We start from the raw sequence: 11,454 nt of genomic DNA, 5'->3' as shown, positions 1-11,454 counted from the left end.
CGCTTACACAACGGCTCCGTACACTGAGGTGCTCCACCATGCGCTTACACAACAGCTCCGTACACTGAGGTGCTCCACCATGCCCTTACACAACGGCTCCGTACACTGAGGTGCTCCACCATGCCCTTACACAACAGCTCCGTACACTGAGGTGCTCCACCATGCGCTTACACAACGGCTCCGTCCACTGAGGTGCTCCACCATGCGCTTACACAACGGCTCCATACACTGAGGTGCTCCGCCATACCCTTACACAACGGCTCCGTACACTGAGGTGCTCCGCCATGCCCTTACACAACAGCTCCGTACACTGAGGTGCTCCACCATGCGCTTACACAACTGCTCCATACACTGAGGTGCTCCACCATGCGCTTACACAACGGCTCCGTCCACTGAGGTGCTCCACCATGCGCTTACACAACGGCTCCGTCCACTGAGGTGCTCCACCATGCGCTTACACAACGGCTCCATACACTGAGGTGCTCCGCCATACCCTTACACAACAGCTCCGTCCACTGAGGTGCTCCACCATGCGCTTACACAACGGCTCCATACACTGAGGTGCTCCGCCATACCCTTACACAACAGCTCCGTACACTGAGGTGCTCCACCATGCCCTTACACAACGGCTCCATACACTGAGGTGCTCCGCCATACCCTTACACAACAGCTCCGTACACTGAGGTGCTCCACCATGCCCTTACACAACGGCTCCATACACTGAGGTGCTCCGCCATGCCCTTACACAACGGCTCTGTACACTGAGGTGCTCCACCATGCCCTTACACAACGGCTCCGTACACTGAGGTGCTCTGCCATGCGCTTACACAACGGCTCCGTACACTGAGGTGCTCTGCCATGCGCTTACACAACGGCTCCATACACTGAGGTGCTCCGCCATGTGCTTACACAACGGCTCCGTACACTGAGGTGCTCCGCCATGCCCTTACACAACGCTCCGTACACTGAGGAGCTCCGCCATGCCCTTACACAACGGCTCCGTACACTGAGGTGCTCCACCATGCCCTTACACAACAGCTCCGTACACTGAGGTGCTCCACCATGCCCTTACACAACTACTCCGTACACTGAGGTGCTCTGCCATGCGCTTACACAACGGCTCCATACACTGAGGTGCTCCGCCATGTGCTTACACAACGGCTCCGTACACTGAGGTGCTCCGCCATGCCCTTACACAACGCTCCGTACACTGAGGAGCTCCGCCATGCCCTTACACAACGGCTCCATACACTGAGGTGCTCCGCCATGCGCTTACACAACTGCTCCATACACTGAGGTGCTCCGCCATGCCCTTACACAACTACTCCGTACACTGAGGAGCTCCACCATGCCCTCACACAACGGCTCCATACACTGAGGTGCTCCGCCATGCGCTTACACAACTGCTCCGTACACTGAGGTGCTCCGCCATGCGCTTACACAACTGCTCCGTACACTGAGGTGCTCCGCCATGCCCTTACACAACTGCTCCGTACACTGAGGTGCTCCACCATGCGCTTACACAACTGCTCCGTACACTGAGGTGCTCCGCCATGCCCTTACACAACTGCTCCGTACACTGAGGTGCTCCACCATGCGCTTACACAACTGCTCCGTACACTAAGGTGCTCCGCCATGCCCTTACACAACGGCTCCGTACACTGAGGAGCTCCACCATGCGCTTACACAACGGCTCCATACACTGAGGTGCTCCGCCATGCCCTTACACAACGGCTCCATACACTGAGGTGCTTCGCCATGCGCTTACACAACTGCTCCGTACACTGAGGTGCTCCGCCATGCCCTTACACAACGGCTCCATACACTGAGGTGCTCCGCCATGCCCTTACACAACGGCTCCATACACTGAGGTGCTTCGCCATGCCCTTACACAACGGCTCCGTACACTGAGGTGCTCCGCCATGCCCTTACACAACAGCTCCGTACACTGAGGTGCTCCACCATGACCTTACACAACAGCTCCGTACACTGAGGTGCTCCGCCATGCCCTTACACAACGGCTCCATACACTGAGGTGCTCCGCCATGCGCTTACACAACAGCTCCGTACACTGAGGTGCTCCGCCATGCCCTTACACAACGGCTCCGTACACTGAGGTGCTCCAGCATCCGCTTACACAACGGCTCCATACACTGAGGTGCTCCACCATGCCCTTACACAACGGCTCCATACACTGAGGTGCTCCACCATGCCCTTACACAACGGCTCCGTACACTGAGGTGCTCCACCATGCGGTTACACAACTGCTCCATACACTGAGGTGCTCCACCATGCGCTTACACAACTGCTCCATACACTGAGGTGCTCCACCATGCGCTTACACAACTGCTCTGTACACTGAGGAGCTCCACCATGCGCTTACACAACGGCTCCATACACTGAGGTGCTCCACCATGCGCTTACACAACGGCTCCATACACTGAGGTGCTCCGCCATGCACTTACACGACAGCTCCATACACTGAGGTGCTCCACCATGCGCTTACACAACTGCTCTGTACACTGAGGAGCTCCACCATGCGCTTACACAACGGCTCCATACACTGAGGTGCTCCGCCATGCCCTTACACAACGGCTCCGTACACTGAGGTGCTCCACCATGCGCTTACACAACGGCTCCATACACTGAGGTGCTCCACCATGCGCTTACACAACTGCTCCGTACACTGAGGTGCTCCACCATGCGCTTACACAACTGCTCCGTACACTGAGGTGCTCCACCATGCGCTTACACAACGGCTCCATACACTGAGGTGCTCCGCCATGCCCTTACACAACGGCTCCGTACACTGAGGTGCTCCACCATGCGCTTACACAACGGCTCCATACACTGAGGTGCTCCACCATGCGCTTACACAACTGCTCCGTACACTGAGGTGCTCCACCATGCGCTTACACAACTGCTCCGTACACTGAGGTGCTCCACCATGCGCTTACACAACGGCTCCATACACTGAGGTGCTCCGCCATGCCCTTACACAACGGCTCCATACACTGAGGTGCTCAACCATGCCCTTACACAACGGCTCCATACACTGAGGTGCTCCGCCATGCCCTTACACAACGGCTCCATACACTGAGGTGCTCAACCATGCGCTTACACAACGGCTCCGTACACTGAGGTGCTCCACCATGCGCTTACACAACAGCTCCGTACACTGAGGTGCTCCACCATGCCCTTACACAACGGCTCCGTACACTGAGGTGCTCCACCATGCCCTTACACAACGGCTCCGTCCACTGAGGTGCTCCACCATGCGCTTACACAACGGCTCCATACACTGAGGTGCTCCGCCATACCCTTACACAACAGCTCCGTACACTGAGGTGCTCCACCATGCCCTTACACAACAGCTCCGTACACTGAGGTGCTCCACCATGCGCTTACACAACAGCTCCATACACTGAGGTGCTCCACCATGCGCTTACACAACTGCTCCATACACTGAGGTGCTCCACCATGCGCTTACACAACAGCTCCATACACTGAGGTGCTCCGCCATGCGCTTACACAACGGCTCCATCCACTGAGGTGCTCCACCATGCGCTTACACAACGGCTCCATACACTGAGGTGCTCCGCCATACCCTTACACAACAGCTCCGTCCACTGAGGTGCTCCACCATGCGCTTACACAACGGCTCCATACACTGAGGTGCTCCGCCATACCCTTACACAACAGCTCCGTACACTGAGGTGCTCCACCATGCCCTTACACAACGGCTCCATACACTGAGGTGCTCCGCCATACCCTTACACAACAGCTCCGTACACTGAGGTGCTCCACCATGCCCTTACACAACGGCTCCATACACTGAGGTGCTCCACCATGCCCTTACACAACGGCTCCATACACTGAGGTGCTCCGCCATGCCCTTACACAACGGCTCTGTACACTGAGGTGCTCCACCATGCGCTTACACAACGGCTCCGTACACTGAGGTGCTCCGCCATGCCCTTACACAACGGCTCTGTACACTGAGATGCTCCACCATGCGCTTACACAACGGCTCCGTACACTGAGGTGCTCTGCCATGCGCTTACACAACGGCTCCATACACTGAGGTGCTCCGCCATGTGCTTACACAACGGCTCCGTACACTGAGGTGCTCCGCCATGCCCTTACACAACGCTCCGTACACTGAGGAGCTCCGCCATGCCCTTACACAACGGCTCCGTACACTGAGGTGCTCCACCATGCCCTTACACAACAGCTCCGTACACTGAGGTGCTCCACCATGCCCTTACACAACTACTCCGTACACTGAGGTGCTCTGCCATGCTCTTACACAACGGCTCCATACACTGAGGTGCTCCGCCATGTGCTTACACAACGGCTCCGTACACTGAGGTGCTCCGCCATGCCCTTACACAACGCTCCGTACACTGAGGAGCTCCGCCATGCCCTTACACAACGGCTCCATACACTGAGGTGCTCCGCCATGCGCTTACACAACTGCTCCATACACTGAGGTGCTCCGCCATGCCCTTACACAACTACTCCGTACACTGAGGAGCTCCACCATGCCCTCACACAACGGCTCCATACACTGAGGTGCTCCGCCATGAGCTTACTCAACTGCTCCGTACACTGAGGTGCTCCGCCATGCGCTTACACAACTGCTCCGTACACTGAGGTGCTCCACCATGCCCTTACACAACTGCTCCGTACACTGAGGTGCTCCACCATGCGCTTACACAACTGCTCCGTACACTGAGGTGCTCCGCCATGCCCTTACACAACTGCTCCGTACACTGAGGTGCTCCACCATGCGCTTACACAACGGCTCCATACACTGAGGTGCTCCGCCATGCCCTTACACAACGGCTCCATACACTGAGGTGCTTCGCCATGCGCTTACACAACTGCTCCGTACACTGAGGAGCTCCACCATGCGCTTACACAACTGCTCCGTACACTGAGGAGCTCCACCATGCGCTTACACAACGGCTCCATACACTGAGGTGCTCCGCCATGCCCTTACACAACGGCTCCATACACTGAGGTGCTTCGCCATGCGCTTACACAACTGCTCCGTACACTGAGGAGCTCCACCATGCGCTTACACAACGGCTCCGTACACTGAGGAGCTCCACCATGCCCTTACACAACTGCTCCGTACACTGAGGTGCTCCACCATGCGCTTACACAACTGCTCCGTACACTGAGGTGCTCCGCCATGCCCTTACACAACTGCTCCGTACACTGAGGTGCTCCACCATGCGCTTACACAACGGCTCCATACACTGAGGTGCTCCGCCATGCCCTTACACAACGGCTCCATACACTGAGGTGCTTCGCCATGCGCTTACACAACTGCTCCGTACACTGAGGAGCTCCACCATGCGCTTACACAACTGCTCCGTACACTGAGGAGCTCCACCATGCGCTTACACAACGGCTCCATACACTGAGGTGCTCCGCCATGCCCTTACACAACGGCTCCATACACTGAGGTGCTTCGCCATGCGCTTACACAACTGCTCCGTACACTGAGGAGCTCCACCATGCGCTTACACAACTGCTCCGTACACTGAGGTGCTCCACCATGCGCTTACACAACGGCTCCATACACTGAGGTGCTCCGCCATGCGCTTACACAACGGCTCCATACACTGAGGTGCTCCGCCATGCCCTTACACAACTGCTCCATACACTGAGGTGCTCCACCATGCCCTTACACAACGGCTCCATACACTGAGGTGCTCCGCCATGCCCTTACACAACGGCTCCATACACTGAGGTGCTCCACCATGCGCTTACACAACGGCTCCATACACTGAGGTGCTCCACCATGCCCTTACACAACTGCTCCATACACTGAGGTGCTCCACCATGCCCTTACACAACGGCTCCATACACTGAGGTGCTCCACCATGCGCTTACACAACGGCTCCATACACTGAGGTGCTCCACCATGCCCTTACACAACGGCTCCATACACTGAGGTGCTCCGCCATGCCCTTACACAACTGCTCCGTACACTGAGGTGCTCCACCATGCCCTTACACAACGGCTCCGTCCACTGAGGTGCTCCACCATGCCCTTACACAACGGCTCCATACACTGAGGTGCTTCGCCATGCCCTTACACAACTGCTCCGTACACTGAGGTGCTCCACCATGCCCTTACACAACGGCTCCATACACTGAGGTGCTCCACCATGCCCTTACACAACGGCTCCATACACTGAGGTGCTTCGCCATGCCCTTACACAACTGCTCCGTACACTGAGGTGCTCCACCATGCCCTTACACAACTGCTCCATACACTGAGGTGCTCCACCATGCCCTTACACAACGGCTCCATACACTGAGGTGCTCCACCATGCCCTTACACAACGGCTCCGTACACTGAGGTGCTCCACCATGCCCTTACACAACGGCTCCGTACACTGAGGTGCTCCGCCATGCCCTTACACAACGGCTCCGTACACTGAGGTGCTCCACCATGCCCTTACACAACGGCTCCGTACACTGAGGTGCTCCGCCATGCCCTTACACAACGGCTCCGTACACTGAGGAGCTCCACCATGCGCTTACACAACGGCTCCATACACTGAGGTGCTCCACCATGCGCTTACACAACGGCTCCGTACACTGAGGTGCTCCACCATGACCTTACACAACTGCTCCGTACACTGAGGTGCTCCACCATGCCCTTACACAACGGCTCCATACACTGAGGTGCTCCGCCATGCCCTTACACAACGGCTCCGTACACTGAGGAGCTCCACCATGCGCTTACACAACGGCTCCATACACTGAGGTGCTCCACCATGCCCTTACACAACGGCTCCGTACACTGAGGCGCTCCACCATGCGCTTACACAACTGCTCCGTACACTGAGGTGCTCCGCCATGCGCTTACACAACGGCTCCATACACTGAGGTGCTCCGCCATGCGCTTACACAACGGCTCCGTACACTGAGGTGCTCCACCATGCGCTTACACAACTGCTCCGTACACTGAGGAGCTCCACCATGCGCTTACACAACAGCTCCGTACACTGAGGTGCTCCACCATGCGCTTACACAACTGCTCCTTACACTGAGGAGCTCCACCATGCGCTTACACAACTGCTCCATACACTGAGGTGCTCCGCCATGCGCTTACACAACTGCTCCGTACACTGAGGAGCTCCACCATGCGCTTACACAACTGCTCCGTACACTGAGGAGCTCCACCATGCGCTTACACAACTGCTCCGTACACTGAGGTGCTCCGCCATGCGCTTACACGACGGCTCCGTACACTGAGGTGCTCCGCCATGCCCTTACACAACTGCTCCGTACACTGAGGTGCTCCGCCATGCCCTTACACAACTGCTCCGTACACTGAGGTGCTCCGCCATGCGCTTACACAACTGCTCCATACACTGAGGTGCTCCACCATGCGCTTACACAACGGCTCCGTCCACTGAGGTGCTCCACCATGCGCTTACACAACGGCTCCATACACTGAGGTGCTCCACCATGCCCTTACACAACGGCTCCATACACTGAGGTGCTTCGCCATGCCCTCACACAACGGCTCCGTACACTGAGGTGCTCCGCCATGCGCTTACACAACGGCTCCGTACACTGAGGTGCTCCACCATGCGCTTACACAACGGCTCCATACACTGAGGTGCTCCACCATGCGCTTACACAACTGCTCCATACACTGAGGTGCTCCGCCATGCGCTTACACAACTGCTCCGTACACTGAGGAGCTCCACCATGCGCTTACACAACAGCTCCGTACACTGAGGTGCTCCACCATGCGCTTACACAACTGCTCCTTACACTGAGGAGCTCCACCATGCGCTTACACAACTGCTCCATACACTGAGGTGCTCCGCCATGCGCTTACACAACTGCTCCGTACACTGAGGAGCTCCACCATGCGCTTACACAACTGCTCCGTACACTGAGGAGCTCCACCATGCGCTTACACAACTGCTCCGTACACTGAGGTGCTCCGCCATGCGCTTACACGACGGCTCCGTACACTGAGGTGCTCCGCCATGCCCTTACACAACTGCTCCGTACACTGAGGTGCTCCGCCATGCCCTTACACAACTGCTCCGTACACTGAGGTGCTCCACCATGCCCTTACACAACTGCTCCATACACTGAGGTGCTCCACCATGCCCTTACACAACGGCTCCATACACTGAGGTGCTCCACCATGCCCTTACACAACGGCTCCGTGCACTGAGGTGCTCCACCATGCCCTTACACAACGGCTCCGTACACTGAGGTGCTCCGCCATGCCCTTACACAACGGCTCCGTACACTGAGGTGCTCCACCATGCCCTTACACAACGGCTCCGTACACTGAGGTGCTCCGCCATGCCCTTACACAACGGCTCCGTACACTGAGGAGCTCCACCATGCGCTTACACAACGGCTCCATACACTGAGGTGCTCCACCATGCGCTTACACAACGGCTCCGTACACTGAGGTGCTCCACCATGACCTTACACAACTGCTCCGTACACTGAGGTGCTCCACCATGCCCTTACACAACGGCTCCATACACTGAGGTGCTCCGCCATGCCCTTACACAACGGCTCCGTACACTGAGGAGCTCCACCATGCGCTTACACAACGGCTCCATACACTGAGGTGCTCCACCATGCCCTTACACAACGGCTCCGTACACTGAGGCGCTCCACCATGCGCTTACACAACTGCTCCGTACACTGAGGTGCTCCGCCATGCGCTTACACAACGGCTCCATACACTGAGGTGCTCCGCCATGCGCTTACACAACGGCTCCGTACACTGAGGTGCTCCACCATGCGCTTACACAACTGCTCCGTACACTGAGGAGCTCCACCATGCGCTTACACAACAGCTCCGTACACTGAGGTGCTCCACCATGCGCTTACACAACTGCTCCTTACACTGAGGAGCTCCACCATGCGCTTACACAACTGCTCCATACACTGAGGTGCTCCGCCATGCGCTTACACAACTGCTCCGTACACTGAGGAGCTCCACCATGCGCTTACACAACTGCTCCGTACACTGAGGAGCTCCACCATGCGCTTACACAACTGCTCCGTACACTGAGGTGCTCCGCCATGCGCTTACACGACGGCTCCGTACACTGAGGTGCTCCGCCATGCCCTTACACAACTGCTCCGTACACTGAGGTGCTCCGCCATGCCCTTACACAACTGCTCCGTACACTGAGGTGCTCCGCCATGCGCTTACACAACTGCTCCATACACTGAGGTGCTCCACCATGCGCTTACACAACGGCTCCGTCCACTGAGGTGCTCCACCATGCGCTTACACAACGGCTCCATACACTGAGGTGCTCCACCATGCCCTTACACAACGGCTCCATACACTGAGGTGCTTCGCCATGCCCTCACACAACGGCTCCGTACACTGAGGTGCTCCGCCATGCGCTTACACAACGGCTCCGTACACTGAGGTGCTCCACCATGCGCTTACACAACTGCTCCATACACTGAGGTGCTCCGCCATGCGCTTACACAACTGCTCCGTACACTGAGGAGCTCCACCATGCGCTTACACAACAGCTCCGTACACTGAGGTGCTCCACCATGCGCTTACACAACTGCTCCTTACACTGAGGAGCTCCACCATGCGCTTACACAACTGCTCCATACACTGAGGTGCTCCGCCATGCGCTTACACAACTGCTCCGTACACTGAGGAGCTCCACCATGCGCTTACACAACTGCTCCGTACACTGAGGAGCTCCACCATGCGCTTACACAACTGCTCCGTACACTGAGGTGCTCCGCCATGCGCTTACACGACGGCTCCGTACACTGAGGTGCTCCGCCATGCCCTTACACAACTGCTCCGTACACTGAGGTGCTCCGCCATGCCCTTACACAACTGCTCCGTACACTGAGGTGCTCCGCCATGCGCTTACACAACTGCTCCATACACTGAGGTGCTCCACCATGCGCTTACACAACGGCTCCGTCCACTGAGGTGCTCCACCATGCGCTTACACAACGGCTCCATACACTGAGGTGCTCCACCATGCCCTTACACAACTGCTCCGTACACTGAGGTGCTCCGCCATGCGCTTACACAACTGCTCCATACACTGAGGTGCTCCACCATGCGCTTACACAACGGCTCCGTCCACTGAGGTGCTCCACCATGCGCTTACACAACGGCTCCATACACTGAGGTGCTCCACCATGCCCTTACACAACGGCTCCATACACTGAGGTGCTTCGCCATGCACTTACACAACGGCTCCGTTCACTGAGGTGCTCCACCATGCCCTCACACAACGGCTCCGTACACTGAGGTGCTCCGCCATGCGCTTACACAACGGCTCCGTACACTGAGGTGCTCCACCATGCGCTTACACAACGGCTCCATACACTGAGGTGCTCCACCATGCGCTTACACAACTGCTCCATACACTGAGGTGCTCCGCCATGCGCTTACACAACTGCTCCGTACACTGAGGAGCTCCACCATGCGCTTACACAACTGCTCCGTACACTGAGTAGCTCCACCATGCGCTTACACAACGGCTCCGTACACTGAGGTGCTCCACCATGCGCTTACACAACGGCTCCGTACACTGAGGTGCTCCGCCATGCGCTTACACGACGGCTCCGTACACTGAGGTGCTCCGCCATGCCCTTACACAACTGCTCCGTCCACTGAGGTGCTCCGCCATGCGCTTACACAACAGCTCCGTACACTGAGGTGCTCCACCATGCGCTTACACAACAGCTCCGTACACTGAGGTGCTCCACCATGCGCTTACACAACGGCTCCGTACACTGAGGTGCTCCGCCATGCGCTTACACGACGGCTCCGTACACTGAGGTGCTCCACCATGCCCTTACACAACTGCTCCGTCCACTGAGGTGCTCCACCATGCGCTTACACAACGGCTCCATACACTGAGGTGCTCCGCCATGCCCTTACACGACGGCTCCGTACACTGAGGTGCTCCGCCATATCCTTACACAACAGCTCCATACACTGAGGTGCTCCACCATGCGCTTACACAACAGCTCCATACACTGAGGAGCTCCGCCATGCCCTTACACAACGGCTCCATACACTGAGGTGCTCCACCATGCCCTTACACAACGGCTCCATACACTGAGGTGCTCCACCATGCCCTTACACAACGGCTCCGTCCACTGAGGTGCTCCACCATGCGCTTACACAACGGCTCCATACACTGAGGTGCTCCACCATGCCCTTACACAACGGCTCCGTCCACTGAGGTGCTCCACCATGCCCTTACACAACTGCTCCGTACACTGAGGTGCTCCGCCATGCCCTTACACAACTGCTCGTGCACTGAGGTGCTCCACCATGCGCTTACACAACAGCTCCATACACTGAGGAGCTCCGCCATGCCCTTACACAACGGCTCCGTACACTGAGGTGCTCCACCATGCCCTTACACAACTACTCCGT

The sequence above is a fragment of the Phyllobates terribilis genome, unplaced genomic scaffold (assembly GCF_046119375.1).
Source record: "Phyllobates terribilis strain yellow unplaced genomic scaffold, ASM4611937v1 Scaffold_4__5_contigs__length_816908805, whole genome shotgun sequence".
Taxonomy (NCBI): domain Eukaryota; kingdom Metazoa; phylum Chordata; class Amphibia; order Anura; family Dendrobatidae; genus Phyllobates; species Phyllobates terribilis.
Note: the sequence above shows the minus strand (reverse complement) of the source record.